A 22,861-nucleotide genomic window follows, 5' to 3' on the forward strand; every position below is an offset into this window, starting at 1 on the left:
TCATCAGGCCGCCGGGGCTGAGCGCTCCATCCTGGCCAGGTCCAGGTCCCGTGCCAGGTCCCTATTTGTGGCCAGGATGCTCCGAGAGCATCCTGACCTTCGGCCTCCACGGCTGCGCTTTGCAAGGGAGACCTGGACCCTTCCGCAGGCCTCCACGGCCGGCCTCCAGTCTGGGGACCTTGCTGAAGGGTCAGGGCGGCCCAGGGGGCTTCGAGGCCCCGGCACCACCCAGAGGCGAACCGCAGGACTGAGGCCTGAGACCATGGGGAAAGACTGCTGGGGTGAGGCCTGGGAGACAGGCCTACGTGGGTGTGGCCGGTGGCTGCGGCCTCCCAAGCCAAAAAGAGCACAGACAGTAGCTGTTGAAGGGGCGTGCCACCACGTGTCACCTTTGCACAATAAACTTCTGTCAAAGGAGACCATAAACCTCTCTGAGTCAGAAGAACAGAAGCAAGGCCCCACCTGGGAAGTGAGGATCTTTTTCATTGGAGAGTTAGGCAAGTTGCTTAATTTTTACGGAGATTTAGCAGAGCCAGTGGCTCACACCTGTAACCCTAACCGGTCAAGAGATTTTGAGGATCACAATCCCAAGTCAGCCTGGGCTGAAAAGTCCATGAGACTCTTAATTCCAAACTGCCCACCAAAAAGCCGGAAGTGGAGCTGTGGCTCAAGTGGTAGAACATCAGCATTGAGAGGGACAGCGTCCAGGTCCTGCGTTCAACGCGTGGGACCAGCACACACACACACACACACACACACACACACACACACACACACACACACACACACACACACACACACACACAGAAAAAGAACAGGGAAATCCTCAGTGTTGATATCAACAGGGAGAAAAGAAGTGGGTGTGAGCCGAAGCCCAGGTCTCTACAGAAGTGGACATTTTGGCCAAGTCAGGGTGAGGAAGAGATTTTGGAGTAGATAGGGGACTATGGTAAGGGTGACTGGAGGAAAGATGAGAGGGGGTGCGTGGATCCATGAGGCAAGAGTTGAGCAATTTTTAATCTGTATCCCCAGTCCTGAAACCTGAGAGTAGAGGTGGAATTCAATGAAGCCTTCCAGGAGGAGATGGTTTATGAGAATTGAGAGATAAGTACAAGGAAGAATGAAAGTGAGAGTCAAAGGTCAGCAGGGAAGGGCCAGCCACAGTTTCACTTTAGGCTTTATTTTTATTTTATTTTAGTTTTTGCCAATCATGGGTCTTGAGAACTCAAGTCCCCTGGATACTATCCCTGAGCTTTTTCTTTTTCTGCTCAAGGCTAGTGCTCTACTCCTTGAGTCAAGGCACCATTTTCAGTTTTCTGGAGATAAGAGACTCACGAACTTTCCTGCCCAGGCTGGCTTAGAACTGTGATCCTCACACCTCAGCCTCCTGAGTAGCTATGATTACAGGTGTGAGCCACCAGTGCAGGAGTGGGGGTGGGGATACAACTTCATGCTTTTTTTTTTTTTTTTTTTTTTTGCCAGTCGTGGGGCTTGAACTCAAGGCCTGAGCACTGTCCTTGGTCTTTTCCCAAGGCTAGAGCTCTACCAACTGAGCCACAGCACCGCTTCCAGCTTTTTTCTATGTATGTGGTACCAAGGAATCGAACCCTGGTCTTCGTGCATGGTAGGCAAACACTCTACCACTAGACCAAACTCCCGGCCCCAACTTCAGGCTTTTTGATGGTTAGTTGGTCCTTAAATAGTGATCCTCATTGGCTTTTTCCAGGTTCCAGACCATCTCTGCTAGAGGTACAGGTTCATCCTTCCATAATGGATTCTTTGTTGGGAAATTAGGAACAAAGATATTAAATTTTAGAGTCTGTTGTTACCAAAGAGACTTTACTGCATGACATTAATTGTTTTACAATGCAGATGATGTGGGATTATCTGAGTGACAACAGTTTCACTCCAAGAAGAGGTATCAGGAACTGGGTTCATGTGTGTAATCCTAGCTACTCAGGAGTTTGTAATCAGAAGAAATCAGTTTAAAGCTAGGTCAGGTACGAAAGTCTGTTAGACTCTTATCTCCAATAAACCACCAAGAAACTTGAAGAACTGAACAGCTTGGGGACAGTGCCCAGGGCCCAGAGTTTAAGCCCCATGACTGACAACAACAACAAAAAGGAGACAGGCAGAGAGAGACTGGGATAGGCTGTACTGAAGGGAGGAGGAAGGGGCTGCAAGCTAAGCTAAGCGCTTTAACAAAGTGAATTTGATCATTTTCTGGTTCATAAGTGTTATGATTGAGTTCTCAGGTGCTTGCAAGATATGTGCCTCCCTAAAAACATTGTTACGACATGGGCACATTACCCATCTGACATGAAAAAAAAAGTAAATTGGTGTTCCTTCAAACCATGTTTGTGGTAGTGTGTGTGTGTGTGTGTGTGTGTGTGTGTGTGTGTGTGTCTGTCTGTCTGTCTGTCTGTCTGTCTGTCTGTCTGAGGACCCATGAACACAGGATCCCTCAGTGTGGATCTTTACTTCTGAACCAGTGAGATACTCGCCATTTCTCTTGCCTGGGTTATGGAGGTCTGGCCCTGCCTTCTGTTCTTTTCTTCCTTCCATCTCCCAAGTACCTTACTTTGTCCACCTAGCTCTGTCTAGATCTTCCCTATGGCTTCACTTGGCCCCTGTCCAGCTTCCCCAGGGGCAGCAGGCATCCAGTATGTGCAGGTGCTACCAACCCACGTCCCATACCCCCTTCAGGTTCCTACTTCCTGATGAGGAAGGGACTCATATGCAATGGCAGGAGCATAATTCTTCAGAAGCGCAGAGCAATGCAGCTGGCTGCCAAGACTACACAGCCTAAGGTTTGGGGAAGTAGGGCCTTTTGAATTCATCTCTGCCTAGGATTGGCCCTCCTCAGAAAATAAGAAACTGAGCCACTCCAGTGGCACACACTTGTCATCCTAGCTACTGAGGAAGCTGAGATCTGAGAATTATGGTTCAAAGTCAGCCCAGACAGGAAAGCCATGAGACTCATGGGTGGTGAATCACAAAAAAGCTGGAAGTGGAGCTGTGGCATAGTGGTAGAGTGCCAGCCTTGAACACAAAAGCTCAAGGACAGTGTTCAAGCCCTGAGTTCAAGTTGCGGTACCCATACAAAAAGAGTAAAAGACAGAAAAAGAAGAGAAAAAAAAACAAAAGAGAAATAGGAATGAATTCAGGTGCAGCTCAGTGGCATGAATAAGGCTCTGACTTTCAACCGCAGCAAATGAAACAAAACAAATAAAATAATGGTGATCTATGGTTTGCATGCAGATACATTCCCTTTGGAATAGTCAAGGCATAAAATCCAAAAGTTGCCAAAACAATGACAATGGTTAAAGCTTCCACTTGAGTGTCTAGGCTCCTGGAGGATTTTTCATTTCTGATTTCTCTTCCTGAGATAATCGCTGTTCAAAGCCATCCTGGGAAGAAGAATCTATGAGACTTTAATCTTCAGTCAACCAATAAAACACCAGCCCGGAGGCATGGTTCAAATGGTAGAACATTAACCATGGGTAAGGAGGTTGAACAAGAGCATGAGACCCTAAGCTCCTTCCAAAGCCCTCCTTCAGAGGAAGGATTTGGGAGAAGATGAGTGGGTGCTCAGGACACTGATCTCAGTGGCTCAATCCATTGATGTCACCATGGAATATTGGGTGATTGCAGGAGGAGGCAGGGGATGGTTGGAGGGGACAGATCTCAGATATGCCCTTGGAGGGTCTATTTTGTGCCTGATGCCTTTCATCTTCTCCCCCACCCTTCCAGTAGTCCCTTCCCTCCTTATCTTCATTGTTTGGAATAATTCTTTTTTTTTTTTTTTTTTGGTCAGTCATGGGGCTTGAACTCTGGGCCTGGCCGCTGTCCCTGAGCTCTTCACCTGAAGACTGGAGCCACAGTGCCACTTCTGGTTTTCTAGTGGTTAAGGGAGATCAGCATCTCATGGACTTTAGAGCCCAGGGATGGTTTTGAACCGTGATCCTCAGATCTCAATCTCCTGAGTATCTAGGATGACAAGTGTGAGCCACCAAGCCTGGCTTGGGTAATTTTTTAAATTGTTATAATAAAGATGATCTACAGAGGGGTTACAGTGACATAAGTCAGGTAAAGAGGACATTTCTTTTCAGACAATGTCACCCTTCCCTTGCTCTCTCCCCATTTTTCCCTCCAGTCCCCACACACAAGTTGTAAAGTTCATTTTTCACATAGTGTCTAGTGAGTTCCATTGATACATTTGTTCAGCTTTTGACCCTCCTTTTCTGTGCCCCCCCTTTACCCTCTCAAAGACAGAAAAACAAGCAAATAGAGAAAAAATGAAAGAAAAGACAAAATCGCTTGTTTTCATTTCAATGATTTTGTTTTTGGGATGGCAAATAGAACAAAAACGAAAGAAAAGAAAAAATCTCTTGTTTTCATTTCAATAATTTTGTTTCTGGGAGGGGGGTATCAGGGCCTGGACTGAACTCTGAGCTGCGCCTGAGCTCTTCAGCTCAAGGCTACCACCCTACCCTTGAGCCACAGCCCAACTTTCCATTTTCTAGTGATTACTTGGAGATGAGAGTCTCTCAGCTTTGTATTGCCTGGCTGGCTTTGAACCCTGATCCTCAGATCTCAGCCTCCTGAGTAGCTAGGATTACAGGTGTGAGCCACCGTGCCTGGTAATAATTTTTTTTCTTGTTAGTTATGGAGCTTGAACTCAGAGTCTAGTCTCTGTCCCTGAGCTCAAGATTAGAACTCTACTACTTTGAGCCACAGTGCCATGTCTGATTTTCTGGTGGTTAATTGGAGATAAGAGTCTCAGACTTTTCTGACCCAGTTGGCTTTGAACCATGATAGTCAGATCTCAGCCGCCTGAGTAGCTAAGATTACTACAGGCACAAGCCACTGTTGCCTGCCCCCCCCAAAAAAAATAAAAGAAAAAAAAAAACTGTTGTTTGAACCAGGTGCTGCAGCTCACACATAAATCCTAACTACTGAGGAGGATGAGAATTTCAAGATCATGGTTCCAAGCCAGCCTGGGCAGAAAAGTCCTAGTGAGACTTCCCCCACCCCACACATGCTAGTCCTGGGGAACTCAGGGCCTGGGTATTGTCCTTGGACTTTCTCAAGGCTAGCTCTCTAGCCTTGAGCCACAGAACTACTTCTGGTGTGTGTGTGTGTGTGTGTGTGTGTGTGTGTGTGTGGTACTGAGAAATCGAACCCAGGGCTTCATACATGCTAGGCAAACACTCTACCACTAGGCCACACTCTCCAGTGAGACTTCTACTCAAAATAGGTAGAAGTGGCACTGTGGCTCAAGTGGTAGGGTTCTCACCTTGAGCACAAAGAGGCTCAGGGACAGGGCCCAGTCAGTCCCTTAGTTCAAGCCCCAGGGCTGGAAAAAACAAACAAAAACAAATTGAGCTGGAAGTTTGGCCTAGTGGTAGAGTGCTGGCCTAGCATGCAAGAAGACCCAGGTTTGATTCCTTGGTACCACATACACAGAAAAAGCCAGAAGTGGTGCTGTGACTTAAGTGGTAGAGCTCTAGCCTTAAAAAAGCCCAAGGACAATGCCCAGGATCTGAGTTCAAGCCCCGGGACTGGAAACAAATAAACAGACAAATATATTGTTTGAGCTGGGTACTTCTTTTTTTTTTTTTTTTTTTTTTTTTTGCCAGTCTTGGGCTTAGGTCAGGGCCTGAGCACTGTCCTTGGACTTTCTCAAGGCTAGAGCTCTACCACTTGAGCCTCAGCACCACTTCTGGCTTTTTCTAAGTATGTGGTACCAAGGAATTGAACCCAGGTCTTCGTGCATGCTAGGCAAGCACTCTACCACTAGGCCAAACTCCCGGCCCCGAGCTGGGTACTTCTTATCATCTTCCTTTTCTTGATAACTGGGTGTGTGTGTGTGTGTGTGTGTGTGTGTGTGTGTGTGTCACAGTGTAATTCAGGCTGGCTTCCAGATCTTCCTGCCTCAACCTCACCAGTGCTGGAATTACAGCTATGCACTACAATACCTAGCTTTGTCCCTTTTTATAGTTGCACAGTATGCCTTACAAAGGGATCTTTGTGGGGTTGGAAGCATGGCCTAGTGGTAGAGTGCTGGCCTAGCATGCACAAAGCTCTGCCTTTGATTCCTCTGTACCACATATACATATAAAAAAACTGGAATGGTAGGCCAGGAGTTTGGCCTAGTGGTAAGAGTGTTTGCCTAGCATGCATGAAGACTTGGGTTTGATTCCTCAGTACCACATACATAGAAAAAGCCAGAAGTGGTGCTGTGGCTCAAATGGTAGAAAGCTGGCCTTGAGAAAGTCCAAGGACAATGCCCAGGACTTCAGTCCAGCCCCAGGATTGGCAAAAAAAAAAAAAAAAAAGGCAGGGATCTTTGTGTGACTGCACGTAACCAATAAAGGCTGAATATCTTGGCACAGAAGGAGGAGGAAAGCCCCTGGATCAGTCCTTGGGAGAGAAACTCCTATTTAGTAAGAGCATGTATCTCTTTGGTAATTATATTGCCAAAGGGGCTTGCTATCAGCCCCATTACTCAACTATGCTAATCTTTGCTCTTAGAAAAGATTCAGTACATTCATATGATTTTTATCTGTGTTAAAAAAAAAAGGCGAATCTCTAATCTTATATGTGTTTTTGTTTTGTTTTGATGTGGCTTGAACTCTGGGCCTGGGCGCTGACCCTGAGCTCTTCAGCTCAAGACTACCGCCCTACCACTTGAGCCACTGTGCCACTTCCAGTTTTCTGAGGCTTCATTGGAGATAATAGTCTCACAAACTTTAGTGCCCAGACTTTCTTTGAACTATGATCCTCGGATCTCAGCCTCCTGAGTAACTAGGATTACAGATGTGAATGGGCAGCGCCCGGCTTTACAGGTAGTTTTTGGTTTGTTTGTTTGATTGTTTTTGCCAGTCCTGGGCTGGAGCTCAGGGCCTGAGCACTTGGGCTTTCCTCAAAGCTAGTGTTCTACCCTGAGCCACCACACCAATTCTGGCTTTTTCTATGTATGTGGTACCGAGGAATTGAACCCACACCTCTGTGCATGCTAGGCCACACTCCTGGCCCCTGGGTAGTTTTTTTTTAAAGCTATTTAATCCTTTCCTTATTTACATATAGAGCTTTCTAAAATTATTATTGTGGACTGGACACAGATGGTGAATGCATATCATCCTAGCTACTCGGAAGACTGAGATCTGAAGATGGTGGTTCAAAGCCAGTCCAGGCAGGAATGTCCCTTACTTAGTCTCTTAGCTTCAATTAACCACTCAAAAACCAGAAAGTGGCACAATGCTTCCAAATGGTAGCCTCGAGCAAAAAGAACTCAGGGAGAATGCCCAGGCTATGAGTTCAAGCCTCATGACTGACAGGAAAAATATATATAATAATTATTATGGAAAAATATATATAGAAACTCTTTCCTTTCCTCCCTCCATCACTCCCTCTTATCTTCCCTTCTTTCCTTCCTTCCTCTCTTTCTTTTCTTCCTCTCTTCCTTTCACTCATTCTTTCTTTCCTTCCTTCCTTTTTTTTCTTCCTTTCTTTCCCCAGAGTCTTACAATGTTGCTCCACTTAGCAGCAAATGCCTGGGTTCAAGCAATTCAAGATAACTGGTTTTGTTTTTGTTTTTTGGCAGTCCTGGGGCTTGAACTCAGGGCCTGAGCACTATCCTTGGGCTTTCTCAGGGTTAGGTCTCTACCACTTGAGCCACAGCACCATTTCTGGCTTGTCCTATGTATGTGGTACTCAGAAATCGAACTTGGGTCTTCATGCATGCTAGGCAAGCACTCTATCACTAGGCGAAACTCCCAGCCCCCTCAAGCAAACCTTTTACATGTGCTTTTTCAGTAGCTAGAGCTACATGCCTGCACTACTGTGCCTGGCTTCCAAATTTCTCTGGTAAAGGTTTCAATCAGCTAAGCCACTGGTGGCTCATGATTGTAACTCTAGCTACTCAGGAGGCTCAGAACTGAGGATTGTGGTTTGAAGCCACCCAAATAGGAAAGTCCTTGAGATTCTAATCTCCAATTAAACACAGAAAAAGTCAAAAGTGTTAGCCTTGAGCATAAAGAGGATCAGCGGCAGTGCATAGGCCTTGAGTTCAAGCTCCAGGGTTGGTGTGCACGCACACACACACACACACACACATACACACAAAGATTCAAGTTATTGGATGTAGCCCCTCCCTAGCCAAGCTGATTTCATCTTGTAATTTCTCTTTTGTTAGTGGTAGGACTTGAACTCTAAGCCTGGGCACTGTCCCTGAGCTCTTCAGCTCAAGGCTGAGCCACAGTGCCACTTCCAGTTTTCTGGTGGTTAGAGACAAGAGTCTCATGGACTTCAGTGTCCGGGCTGGCTTTGAACCTCGATCCTCAGATCTCAGCCTCCTGAGTAGCTAGAATTACAGGTGTGAGCCACATTCGTGCCTGGCTTGATTTTTTTGTTTTGTTTTGTTTTTTGTTCCCATCTGCAAAGGTTCTATTTCCAAATAAAGCTACAGTCACTGGAATTTGGGATGTCAACATACCATTTCGGAGGATACAATTCAAGTCATACTTCCTGATAAATATGTTTATTTTCTTTACTTTTTGCTTTTTTTTTGTTTTTGTTTTTGTTTTTTTTTGCCAGTCCTGGGCTTGAGCTCAGGGCCTGAGCACTGTCCTTGGACTTTCTCAAGGCTAGAGCTCTGCCACTTGAGCCTCAGCACCACTTCCAGCTTTTTTCTATATGTGTGGTACCGAGGAATCGAACCCGGGTCTTCGTGCATGCTAGGCAAGCACTTTAACCACTAGGCCAAACTCCCGCCCTTTTTTTTTGTTTTTCTGCCAGTCCTGGGCTTGAGCTCAGGGCCTGAGCACTGTCCTTGGACTTTCTCAAGGCTAGAGCTCTACCACTTGAGCCTCAGCACCACTTCTGGCTTTTTTCTATGTATGTGGTACCGAGGAATCGAACCTGGGTCTTCATGCATGCTAGGCAAGCACTTTAACCACTAGGCCAAACTCCCGGCCCCATACTTTTTGCTTTTTGAGGGTCTATTTTCCCCCAAAGTAAATCTTTCCAAAATCATAATGGCAAAGGACATCAAAGTACGGCATAGGAATGGGGGGGCATATGCCCCTCCCTACCCAGCAGATGGGTGGTGAGTTCCAAGCTAGCCTAGGCTACAAATAAAACTGTCTAAAAAGAACTTTTTTTTGGAGAGGGGGTAGTATTAGGGGTTTGAACTCAGGGTCTCAAGCTCACTTGGCTTGCTTGCTTCTTTGGTACTCTACTACTTGAGCCATGCCTCCCTCCTAGTTTTTTGCTGGTTGTTTTGAGCACTTCTTGCCTGGGCTGGCCTCAAACCTTGATCCTCTAGATCTCAGCCTCCTAAGTAGGATTTTAAGTGTGAATCACTGATGTCTGCCTAATGAAACAGTCTTAGGAAATGTATGCGTGTGCGTGCAATTCTTACTGTGAAAACGTTTATCTAAATACTTAGATTAAAAAATCCCTTCTTGAGGTTTGTTAGACAAGTGCTTTACCAGCTGAACCACGTCCCCAGCTTTGGTATGTGCTATGTGCTATCATTTGAAGGCCTTTTTTTTTTTTTTAATTGGGGACCGGTGAGTTGCAGGATATCTGAGGCCCTCTGAAAGATTCAAGGCAGGGTGTCAGTTGTTTGCTGGCACAGAGGAGAGGAGGACAAAACCAGGTTCAGGACAGAGGCCAATGTGAAAGAGAGGTGGGCTGGCTAGAGGACAGAGTGCTACAGAGACAAGTGACTGCTTTAAAACCAAAGCCCAGTACGAACAGAAAGTACCTTGGGAGTTTAATATAGAGTCTAGACTTGATGGAGCCACGGAATGTCCAATATCCAGTTTTTATTGGGGAACTGTCATGTTGACTTGCGATATGAGGAATTATCATAGCAGTCGTGGAAGTGGTGAGGGTGAGAGCCTGTGAAGACAAGAACCAGGAGTCTGGCTTGGCTTTGGGACCAGAGTGAAGGAAGGAGAGGGAAGAAGTCAAGCCCAGAGTATGTCTCACCTTCCTGCCTCACTGTCAGGTGAGTGGGCTGGGATTACAGGCGGGCGCCACCAAGCAGGGCCTCAAGCACGATTTGTTTATTTATTAAGGAGTAAGAGAAGTTTCTTCCTGAGTGGTGGTAGGGGCTAAGGGATGGGTTAGGCAACAGCAGGTTTGGAGGTGAGCTGGAGGATTTGAAGGTGGTATGGAAAAGTCCAGACTTTTGTTGGCACTGTAACAGATACTCAGAAATTTCCGTGATTAGAAGTATAGATTTCAACCTGGCACAGTGGCTCACGGCAGTCATCCTAGCTACTCAGAAGGTTGAGATCTGAGAATCTTAGTTCAAAGCCAGCCAGGGCACTAAAGTTCATAAGACTCTTAACTCCAATTAACCACCAGAAAACCGGAAGTAGGGCTGTGGCTCAAGGGGTAGGGTGGTAGCCTTGAGCTCAGGGACCGTGCCCAAGCCCAGAGTCAAGTTGTACAACTGACCAAAAAAAAAAGTATAGATTTCTTACGTGTGGCCACCAGTTCATTGAAAATAAATTTAAAAACTTAGCACTCTTATCTTAAAACTATGCTGGCATTTACCAATCTCTTTGTCTGCTCCCTCTCCCTCTCTTTCACCCTTTTTCCTCTTTTTGAACATAACACTTTCCTTGCTTCCTTTCTTTCTTTTCCTATTTAGTCCTTCCATCCCTACCTTTCTTACTTTTCTTTCTTCTTTTATTTTTATATATTTATTTACTTTTGTTGGTCGTTGGGTTAGATGGAACTCACATCATGGATACTATCCCCTGAGCTCTTTTGCTCAAAATTGATGCTCTATCACTTTGAACCACAGCACCACTTCCATTGTCTGGTGGTTAATTGGAGATAAGACTCTCATGGCCTTTTTGTGCCTGGGCTGGTTTCGAACTTTGATCCTCAGATCTCAGCCTCCTGAGTAACTAGACTCATAGACATGAACCACCCATGTGTGGCTCATCAGAGCTTTTGTATAAGGTTCAGAGGCTTCACCTTGATTTTGCAGAGTTCTCTGTGTGTGTGTGTGTGTGTGTGTGTGTGTGTGTGTGTGTGTGTGTATAAAATTAAATCTATCTGTCCTGAGGTCTCTTACCCCTTATATCTGTGCAGACTTCAAAGACAGGGTCCAGGGCTTGAGGGAACAAACATTATATCAGAACTTCAGAGTAAAAGGATGTACTGGGGAAGCCAGGTGTGACAACCACTTGCACAAGGAGGTGGAAACTGGAGGAAAGAGAGTACAAGGTCAGCTTACCGTCTCCACAACAAACAGCCCAGGTGAAGTTGTTCATACCTGCAGTCCTCACTATTTTGGAGACAGAAATCTATGGAATCACAGCTCAAGACTTGCCCAAGTATAAAAAATCACGACAAGACTCTGTCTCACCAATGGCTGAGAGCAGTCGTTACCCTTACCTCTTACCTCAGCTATGGGCAAAACACAATGGCAGGATGCTCTGGTATACATCTGTCAATCCTAGCCACACCACAAATAGGAGGATCACAGCCCAAGACTGCTGGGAAAACGGCCAATGCAACAAGAGATGGGGCGTGGCTCAAGCTGTAGGGGCGTGGCATGGACAACAGGAGGCTTGGCTCAAGTAATAGGGGCAGGCTCAAGTGGAAGGGGCATGGCTCAAGAAATTGGGAGGTGGCTCAAGTGAAGGGACTGGGCTTACATTGTAGACCTTGGCTCCAGTGGTAGACCAGCTGGCCTAGTAAATTTAGTGCCTAATGCTGCAAAAATAATAATAATAATAATAATAATAATAATAATAATAATAAAAAGGATACAAAGGATTCTTCCTGTATTCTGTTTCTTTCCAAATATTGTAAAAACAGTTTCCATGTTGTTAAAAATGTAGAAACAGTTTCAAAAGCATACATAGTTTTTATGGTAATCTTGAACTTAAGGTTTGCTTAAGTAGAGAGCCTCGACCTTCTGCCGCTTAGATTTGAACAGGAGGCTCCCATCAGTCTTATTATGTGGAAATATTTGCCTGCTTCTCCTGCTTGTTCAGAAGGGATTCTCCGAAGTGGAAAGACCTGCTTAAGAAGGCAAGCATGCTAGGATTTTTGGAATGTGTGGCCAAATGTGGAAACAGCAAGATTCTGCCTCAGGGGAAAAAAGTCACAATTAGCAGGGCTCTGATGGCACAAGCCTGGAATCCTAGCTGAGACGAGAATGGTGATTTGAAGTTGTGAAGCCAGTCCAGGTAGCAAAAGTCCATGAGAGGCTCATCTTCAATGAACCACCAAAAAGTTGAAAGTGGAGCTGTGGCTCCAGTTAGTAGTGCACCATTCTTGAGTAATATGGCTAAAGGATAGTACTCAGGCCCTGAGTTAAAGCCCCAGTACTGGTGTAGGCACACTCACACACCTACACAGAGACAGAGACAGTGACAGGCTCTTTGCTGATTATTTTGTTTGTTTTCGGTCCGTCCTGGGGCCTGAGCTCTTTAGCTCAAGACTGGCATTTTACCACTTAAGCCACATCACCACTTCCATTTTTCCGGTGCTTAATTGGAGATAAGAATCTCACAGACTTTCTGGCCGAGTTGGCTTTGAATGACAATCCTCAGATCTGAGCTCTCTGAGTAGCTAGAATTACAGGCATGAGCAACTGTCACTCAGCTTTACTGATTATTTTGGAGATGGGATTTTATGAACTTTACTACCTGGACTGGCCCCAAACATTGATCCTACAGGGTTCAGCCTTTGGAGTAGCTAGGAATACAGGCGTGAGCTACTGGCACCAGGCTGTTTGGTTGCTTTCGGTTGTACACAGCCAAATCAAATTCCAAAGTGGTTTTGATATACTGCAAGGCAAAGGACTATCTTTCCTCTCTAATTATTAACTACAGCCTTAGAATAATTTCACTTAATTTTTTTTTTTTTACTTTATGGTTGTGTGAGAGCGATAGGTACTCAGGCAAAAAGTGTACTTTGAACTTGCATGTTTTCTTACAGGCCGACGATGTCAAGTATGATTGTGTGTTGTGATTTTGGACAGGAGTGTGAGCTGGAGAGCTCCCCAACAGCGCCCTGCCCCTAAAACAAGTACAATCAACCAATGCCACACAGCAACGTTACAAACCCAACCAGAGAATGCAGTCATAAGACCATGCTACAAAGCTGGATACGAAACCCGAGGACAGACCCAGCCACAGAGTGCAGCCACAGAACACAACATGGGACCCAGGCCCCAAGAAAACCAGACCCTTGAATCAGCCCCCCAAAACAACTACCCACAAAACACAATCCACAGAGCTGGGAAATGTGGCTTAGTGGCAGAGTGCTTGCCTGGCAAGCATGAAGCCCTGGGTTTGATTCCTCAGCACCACATGAGCAGAAAAATCTGTAAGTGGCACTGTGAATCAAGTGGTAGGGGGCTAGCCTTGAGCAAAAGTAGCTCAACGACAGTGCCCAGGCCCTGAGTTCAAGCCCCAAGACTGGCAAACAAAAGAAGAGTCCCACAATCAACTTAAACCATCCGTGGAAGTGCATCCACAAAACCAGGTACATACTCAAAGGAAGTCATGACCATGGCAAACAATCACATAGCAGGGCCACAGATTCAGCCACAAACCCAGGCAGATAGCCATGCAAACATACAACAGCAAAACCCAGGCATAAAAACCAAATCATAAAACCAGCCACTGAACTAGCCACAGAAACCAGCAAAAAAAACCCCAAAACCCACAAAACAATGGTTGCGCTTTGTGGCTGGTTCAGATGAGCTACAAACCAGCCATGGATACCCAGACAGAACCCAACCATGGAAAGCCACAAAACTCAGCCTCAGAGTCCAGCATGAGCTCACACTACAGAAGCAGGTCATGGAATTTATGGCTTGGGGGTTGTGTGCCAGGGTTACTCAGAGATTCACAAGAGAAGTGAATTTGTGGCATAGTACTATGTTTGTGGAAGTGGAACTTGTTATTATGGGCTGGATACCCAGAACAGTGTTACAGAAGCATAAGCTTAGCCTTCTTGTAAGGCCAAGATGGAGGCGGCTGTTATACCCCACCATTCTCAGACCACCAGCTGGCATTGTTCACAACTTCTGCCATTTATTTATTTATTCATTCATTCATTTATTTATTTATTTATTTATTTATTTATTTATTTATTTATTGCCAGTCCTGGGGCTTGAACTCAGGGCCGGAGCAATGTCCTTGGGCTTTTTCAAGGCTAGAGCTCTACTACTTGCACCACAGCACCACTTTTACTTTTTTCTATGTATGTGGTACTTAGAAATAGAACATGGGTCTTTGTTCATGCTATGCAAACACTATCACTAGACCAAACACCCGGCCCTATTTTTCTTCGGGGGTAGACTTTAGGTGTACCATCTAGGCTGGCTTTAGACTTATGATCTTCTTATCTCTGCCTCCCAAGTGCTGGGATTACAGGAGCCATCCAGAGTGTGTGTGTGTGTGTGTGTGTGTGTGTGTGTGTGTGTGTGTGTGTGCACATGCACGCACAGGCACACCAGTCCTGGGGCTTGAACTAAAGACCTGAGTACTACTCCTTAGGTTTTGGTTTTGGTTTTTTTTTTCCACTCAAAGCTGGTGCTTTACCACTGGAGCCACAGTTCTATGTCTGCTTTATTTATTTATATTGCCAGTTAATTGGAGATAACGTCTCACAAACTTTTATGTCTGGGCTGACTTTGAACTGTGATCCTCATATCTCAGCCTCCTGAAGAAGTAGCTAGGATTACAGCCATGAGCCACCTGTGTCCAGCTTGTGAGACTCTTATCTCCAGTGAACCACCAGAAAACTGGAAGTGGTGCTGTGGCTTAAAGTGGTGGAGCACTAGCCTTGAGCAAAAAAAAAAAGCCTTGAGCTGAAGAGCTCAGGGACAACGCCGAGGCTCAGACCCATGACCAGCAACAACAAAAATGCTCAAGCCCCAGGACTTACACTACATTAAAAAATATTAAAAATAAAAATAAATGGGCTGGGAGTTTGGCCTAGTGGTAGAGTGCTTGCATGAAAACCCAGGTTCAATTCCTCGGTACTACATACATAGAATAAAAAGCCAAAAGTGGTGCCGAGGCTCAAGTGGTAGAGCTCTAGCCTTGAAAGAGTCCAAGGACAGTGCTCAGGCCCTGAGCTCAAGTCCAGGACTGGCAAAAAAATAATAAATAAATAAATAAATAAATAAATAAAAATAAAGCCTTTTTCCATATGGTACCTGGGTGACCAGCAACTCTACTGGAGTTACTCCCCAAAACTGTACCAGGGATTTTGCTTTTGTACTGTGTGCCCTAACCACCACAGTTTGATGTGCAAGAAGAAGCTCAACATTCAGTTGTGTTTCCACCAGTATGGGAAAGGCATAAGCTTCATTAAGTTGGACTCATCCTTGAATGGATTAGCCAAGGACATCAAGCCCAATGAAAGACCATATTTTAGCATAAAAGAAAAATTCAAGAAAACTTCAACTTCAAAAACAAAACAAAACAACAACAAAAACTTTGAACCAGTTAGTTTTCATGTGGAAATTTTGCTCCTAGATAAAGCCAATCTTTACTCTCTTTAGAAATTAGCTAACTAGCTGTTGCTTCAGAGTTATCAAAGTTAAGATACAAGATTGTCAGAAAATGGGGTTTGGGGTGTAGCTCAGTGGTCCTTGCCTTCTGTAGGAAAGGCCCTGAGGTCTTTACTCAGTCCTGCAGGAAAACAGCCAACCAACAAACAAAAACCACAGAAAAGAGGAAAAGTAAGATGACATGTGCCATGGCTTATGTCGGTAATCCCAGCTACTCAGGAGGCTGAGATCTGAGGGTCAGGGTTCAAAGCCAGCCTGGGCACAACAGTCTGTGAGACTCTGACCTCTAATTAACCACCAGAAAACCAGAAGTGACTCAGTGGTAGAGTACTAGCCTTGAGCTGAAGAGCTCAAGGACAGGGCCCAGGCCTAGAGTTCAAGCCTCATGAATGGCAAGAAGAAGAAGAAGAAGAAGAAGAAGAAGAAGAAGAAGAAGAAGAAGAAGAGGAGGAGGAGGAGGAGGAGGAGGAGGAGGAGGAGGAGGAGGAGGAGGAAGAGGAAAAAGGAAGAGGAGGAAGAGGAGGAGGAGGAAGAAGACATGATAAATGGATGTGTTTATCTTGGTGACTCTACCTACTTGTTTTTCTGTACCTGGGCATCTGCTCCCTGTCACAGTCTTTCTGTGCTCCCTACCTCCTTCCCTCCTTCCCTCCCTCCCTTCCTTCTTTCCTTCTGTAGTATCCAGGGCCTCTGTTAGCACTCTCCTGGAGCCACAGCTCCACTTCAGACTTTTTGGCTTAATTGGAGCTTTAGAGTCTCACAGCCTTTGGGCTAGGAATGTGGCTTCATGGTAGCGTGCTTGCCTGGCATGCATGAAGCCCTGGGTTCAATTTCTCAGTACCACATACACAGAAAAAGGCCTAAAGTGATGCTGTGGCTCAAGTGGTAGAGTGCTAGCCTTGAGCAAAAAAAAAAAAAAGCTCAGGGATAGCACCCAGGCCATGAGTTCATGCCCCAGGACTGGCAAAAAAATAAAATAAAATAGAGTCTCACAGCCTTTCCTGCTTGGGTTGGCACCTAACCTGGATCCTCAGAAATCAGCCTCCTGAGTAGCTAAAATTACAAACCCATGGCTGCTCCTTTCTCTCTCAACTCAGGCTGGGATTGGATAAATGGACCAGTCAGAATAGACAATCAATAGACGATGAGTGGATACCTGGGCTGGTCAAATTCAGCAAATGAGCAACATCTAGGAAGGCAGGCTGGGCCCTGTGGTACTGTGAGTCTGCAGGTCAAGGTTCAGCATGGAAAGGATAGGCTTGGTCTGAGCGCATGAGACAGAGGTACCCACTAAATGACCTCTGGGGCTGCCCACTGGGCGGGCTGCCCCGTCCATCTGATCTCCCTTCATGCCTCAGTGCCTCTCATCCCAGTCAATATTTGGTAATGGCAAACCATACTAGGTGCTCAGAGGAGGCGTTGCTGGCTCAGGCTGTGGGGATTCTTGTCTCTGGACATCTGGAGTGGGAAGAGGTGCCAGGGCTAGTTTCTTAACAGTGCACAAACAGGTATCACTGTCTGGCAAGATGAGAATCGAGGCAAGAGAAGAAAAGACACTGCTCAACCGCAGGCGAGTTGGAAAGGTGAACAGATGAAAGGGTAGAGTCAGGGTTAGGATCCAGGCTGCAAACGGGTAGACAGCCTGGGAGAGCTCATCAATCTTAGTCTTCCTCTCCATTCTGGAAATGACATCCTGTATGACATGAGCAGAAACTACTGAAGCACCAGTAGGTGCACTTGGCAGGACATGTGGTGTAGGAGGAAGAACTCATTGTACCTCAGCCCCTCAGAGATCAGAAAATAACCAAGTTTGGAGTCAGGCATGCTGGATCATACCTGTAATGCCAGCTTCTTGGCAGGTGAAGTTAGGAGAATCAGGGTTTGTCTGCAAGGTTCTGGCTCCAAAATAATCAGCACAAAAAAGCAGGGTTGGAGGTGTAACTCAAGCGGTACAGCACCAGCAAAAGAAGTGAAAAGTCTTGAATTCAAACCCAGGTACCACACACACACACACACACACACACACACACACACACACACACACACACACACAAAGAGGGCAGGGGCTCAGTGATAGAGCAGGTGTAAAGCCCTGGGTTTCAGCCTCATTCTAAGGAGGAGAAATGTGAGTTCTGACAAAAGGATTCTCTGAATATTAGGCATTCTTTGATGGCGGTTGTTGTCATTGAATCTGTCCACCAATCTGTCCACTTGAATCTCCTCGGCTTGATGAGAAGAAAATTTAGACTGGGGAAATCAAACCTGAGCTTGGAGTGACAGGCAGGGATTCCTTGCCCACCTCTCCTTCTCTGGAACTGGGGAAGGGGGCGCTACCAGAAGACAGCAGGTGCTGAGAGGAGTGAACCCCTCTGGAGCAACTGCCAGGAACCCATTTCAAGGTCCCAGGGAGACATTTGCTCCTGTGGCTTGTTTCATTTTATCTGGAGCCAGAAATAAGCTGAGTGTTCAGAGCCCAGCAATTCTCAGGGAGATCTGGTCACTTCATGCAGAGTTTCTGGATTTATTTTCTTTTCCTACATTTATTTTAGCCTCCCACCATGCAGTTTGTTTATTATATATTTATTTGTTACCTATGTATTTGGTGGTACTGGGTTTTGAACTCAGGAACTTGGACTTACTAGGCAAAATGCTCTCTTGATCTCCACCCCCAGCATGTAACCTCATACGCAGCCATGGCACACCAGAATCATGTCTTCCACTGACCATGCCCACAATAAAGAACCCCACCTATCTTGTAGCCATGGCATCAACCCCCACCTACCCCCCACCCTGTGATTTCTATTGGTTATTTCTTCTATTGAGTCTATGGGCTAGGGAAAGACTTGCCGGATCCCTGCTTTGTCTGTTTCAGGTGGGCATTTCTGGATGGCAAGTGACAATATACATCAATAATTTAAGTATCTGTGAGGGTGGCTCAGTAGTTAAGAGTGCCTGTACGGAATGTGCCAGGCCCTGAGTTTAAATCCCAGTACAGTTCAAATCCCAATGACAACAATTTGTTTTTAATTAGCGGGACCCAGATATTCTACTTCTTAGATTTGATTGTAAGAAATTAGTTCACGCTGAGCGTGATGGCTCACACCTGCAAGCCTAGCTACTTAGGAGGCTGAGATCTGAGAATCACGGTTCAAAGCAAGCCCAGGCACTAAAGTCCACGAGACTCTTAGCTCCAGTTAACCACTTAAAAAGTTAGAGATGGGGCCAGGAGTTCGGTCTAGTGGTCAAGTGCTTGCCTAGCATGCCCGAAGACCTGGGTTCGGTTCCTCAGTACCACATACATAGAAAAAAAAAAAGCCGGAAGTGGTGCTGAGGCTCAAGTGGTAGAGCTCTAGCCTTGAGAAAAGTCCAAGGACAGTGCTCAGGCCCTGAGTTCAAGCTTATGACTTGAACAGACAAAAAGAAGATAGCTGGGTGTTGTGGCTCACTCCTGTGAGGCTGATATATGAGGATCACAGTTTGAAGACAGCTGGACAGGAAAGTCCATGAGACTGTTCTCTCTCTCTCTCTCTCTCTCTCTTTTTTTTTTTTGTTGAACTCTGAGCTTGGGCATTGTCCCTGAGCTCTTCAGCTCAAAGTTACCACTCTACCCCTTAATCCATAGTGCCACTTCTGGTTTCCTGGATTTTAGTGCCTGGGCTGGCTTTGAACCACGATCTTCAAATCTCAGCCTTCTGAGTAGCTAGGATTATAGATGTGAGCCACCACACCTGGCCCTAGTCCATGAGACTCCTATTCCCAATAAATACTCAGAGAAAGTGAGAAGTGCCTCTGTGACTCAAGTTGTGGAAGACTAGCACCAAGAGGCTCAAGTTCAAGTTCCAGGACTGGCAAAGAAAAAAAAGAAGGTAGTTCATGCCTCTGAACGCAGAGTGTAGCTCTAAACAAACTCTATTTGAGAGCATGCGCTCCCCCTGGTGACAGCCTCCATGAACTTCACCTCGCTGGGGGGCTGTGTCCATAGCCAGTGGTTATAGAAGGTACCAGAGAGGATGCAGACTGCTCTTTCTCCCACAGCACTCTGGAAAAAAACCATCTGCGGATGCCTGGATTCCAGACTTTTCACCTCCCATGAATCTCAGCTACCTAAAGGTGCTTTGTTATGGGAGTCTTCAGCAGCAAACATAAAACCATTCTGGAAGGCAGTTTTATGAGAAGTCACATCCTTAGCTCTCTATTAGTGGCTACTCAGGAGGATAAGATCTGGGGATCTTGATTCAAAGTCAGCCTGGGCAGGTAAGGCTGTGAGACTTCTCTTTTTTTTTGGGGGGGGAGGGCGGTTTGTTATGGGGCATTAACTTCAGCCTGAGTGCTGTCCCTGAGCGCTTTTGCTCAAGGCTGGCCCTCTATCACTTTGAAACCTGGTATCATTTCTGGTTTTCTAATGGTTAACTGGAGAGAAGAGTATCATGGCTTTCCTGCCTGGGCTAGCTTTAAATTTCAATCCTCAGATCTCACCCTGCTGCCTTTTAGGTATTGTACATTGCACATGTACCTGTTTTATGTCCTTGAATATATATGCATTTATATATGTACATATGCATATATGTGTGTATATGTTTGTTATATCTCAATAAAAATATCAGTCCAGAGCTGGAGGCCTGAGGTGCCTCACCCCTGTAATCCTAGCTAGTTCAAACCCCAGGACTAGCAACAACAATAACAAAAATCAGTTGAGCACCAGTGGCTCATGCCTATAATCCTAGCTACTCAGAAGGCTGAGATCTGGAGGATGGTGGTTTAATGTCAGCATAGGCAATAAAGGCCTCAAGACTCCAATTAAGCAGGGGAGTGGGGGGGTGGGAGGGAGGGAGAGGGAAGCAGAGCTGGAGGCTTGACTCAAGTGATAGGGTAGCAGGTGGGAGCAAGCAATTTAAGAGGTGAAGGAAGAGAAAGAAGAGGCAAAGAAGTATAAGAAGGAAAGAAAGGGGACAACGCTAATGTCTTGTCGGGGCTTCTCCCTCTTGACCTCTCCTGACCCCTAACCCCTCTTAGCACCTTCCAGTAGGAATTGGAGAACTGAGCTTCTTGCACAGGTGCTTTGAGAGGGACCCTGTCAGTCACAGCAGGAAAGTGTCAGGGTTGTGGCTTGGCTTTAGCTTTACCCCTGTCCTCTGCTGGCTGTGGGGCTCAAGTGAGTGCCTGTTTGATTCTGAAACTCAGTTTCCCTATCTGGGTCGTGGCATGCCAAGTTCACTGTGATAGTTATACGGTGCATCATGCACTGGGGAGCAGTGGGGGCTGTCTCCTCCCCCAAGAATATCATGTCACAAGGAATTTTGGGAATGTGGGGGTCATCTTGTCTCTCTCCCCCCGCCCTCTTCTGCCTGCCTCACCTCCTCTGGGGCCTCCCCGGGGCCTCCTTCAGCCTCCTTCCCAGACATCTGGCCAAGCTGAGGCCACCATGTAAAATCCTCCCTCCACCAGCTGTTTCCTGAGCTCAGACAAAGAAAGCTCTGTCCTCAGGTCACCCCAGTCCAGGCAGGCCTAGCGCCCCATACCATACCACTATCTTCTCCTCCCACCATGTCTCCTTGTTTCTAGCCCTGGGCTGGGGCTCCCCAGCAAGCCAAGTTGCCCTGTCTGTCTCTGTCTCTCTCTGTCTCTGTTTCTCTATCTCTGTCTGTCTGTCTGTCTGTCTGTCTGTCTCTGTCTCTCTCTCTCTCTCAAATCCATGGAAATGAGTAATTTGGGGGCTCCTTTGGCTGGCTCTTGGGGGCACAGTGACAAGCCCTGACTCCAAGAAGGGCTCTGGAATGGCACCGGATGTCAAAGCAGTGTGACGAGTTTGTGGCAGTCCCCCGAACTCACTCCAACATCTAGATAAAAATGAACAGTGACAAAGAGCAGAGACTCAGCAGAGGTAAATGTTAGGTTTAAACAGGATTAGAATTAGGGGCAGGGAACATAGGTATTCAGTATTTATACTTGATTCTTTTTTTTTTTTGTCATATGTGGGGCTTGAACTCAGAGCCTGGGTGTTGTCCAAGAGCTCTTTTCTTCAAGGTTGGTGCTCTACCACTTCAAAGCCTGACATTCCTGCCAGGGTTGACTTTGAACTTGAACCCTCAGGTCTCAGCCTCCTGAGTAGCTAGGATGACAGGCGTGAGACCTGCCTGCCTGGGTTTTGTGGTTTGGGAGAACTGATCACTGCTGCACTAGTGGGGAGCAATCTGATCTCCAAAGGATAACTCATCCTGCTCTTATCGCCAATTAATCAGCAAAAAGCAGGACTGGACGTGTGACTCAAGTGATTGCACGACAGCTGTGAGCAAGCAAACTGTGCCAGAGCACAAAATACTGAGTTCAAAGCTTGTAGACTGGGCTAGGAATATGGCTTAGTGGTAGAGTGCTTGCCTAACATACATGCAGCCCTGGGTTCTATTCCTAAGTACCACCTAAACAGAAAAAGACAGAAGTGGCTCCATAGCTCAAAGTGATAGAGTGCTAGCCTTGAACAGAATGAAGTTAGGATCTGTTCCTGAGTTCAAGCCCAGGACTGGTGAAGGAGAAGAAGAGGAAGAAGAAGAAGAGGAGGAAGAAGAAGAAGAAGAAGAAGAAGAAGAAGAAGAAGAAGAAGAAGAAGAAGAAGAAGAAGAAGAAGAAGAGGAAGGGGAAGGGGAAGGGGAAAGGGAAGGGGAAGGGGAAGAGGAAGAGGAAGGGGAAGGGGAAGGGGAAGGAGAAGAGGAAGGGGAAGGGGAAGGGGAAGAAGAAAAGGAGGAAGAAGAAGGAGAATCTTGCAGACTTTTCTGCTCAGGCTGACTTTGAACTGTGATCCTCAGATCTCAGCCTCCTGAGTAACTAAGATAGCAGATGTGAGTTACTGGTGCCCAGCTCAATAACACCTTTATGTCCAGAGACTGAAAGTATCCTTAAATAACAGCACAGCCTGGCAAGATGCTTACCCCCAAATAAGGACCCTTACCACAGAGCAGGATGAGTTATCCTTTGGGGATAAGATTGCTCCCCACTAGTGACAGCAGTGATCACTTCTCCCAAACCACAAAACCCAGGCAGGCAGGTCTCACGCCTGTCATCCTAGCTACTCAGGAGGTTGAGACCAGAGGGTTGAGTTCAAATCTTGGGACTTCCAACAGCACATCTTCTTTGTTTTGCTACATCCTTGGGTTTCCTCACCCTTCACTTCCAGAGAGAGATAGGAAGGCTCTAATGTTGAGCCACTCTTCCAGAACAGCACAGGGACATTATAACTGAAACTAGAATCCTCAGAAGAGGCAACGAGAATGTGCCAGGCTGAACCAGGTATGGTGG

The 22,861-nt window shown here is 46.2% G+C and overlaps 1 non-coding gene across 1 annotated transcript; it reads left to right on the plus strand.

Annotated features, from left to right (window-relative positions):
* The first annotated feature begins 2,215 nt into the window (after nt 1-2,215).
* LOC150068798 (small nucleolar RNA U13) lies at nt 2,216-2,320 on the plus strand. Its single transcript, XR_016538605.1, has one exon. It is a non-coding gene; the product is annotated as a small nucleolar RNA U13 (small nucleolar RNA).
* Nucleotides 2,321-22,861: the final 20,541 nt, after the last annotated feature.

Source organism: Megascapheus bottae, chromosome 1, assembly GCF_031878675.1.
Source record: "Megascapheus bottae isolate mThoBot1 chromosome 1, mThoBot2.hap1, whole genome shotgun sequence".
NCBI classification, from domain to species: Eukaryota; Metazoa; Chordata; class Mammalia; order Rodentia; family Geomyidae; genus Megascapheus; species Megascapheus bottae.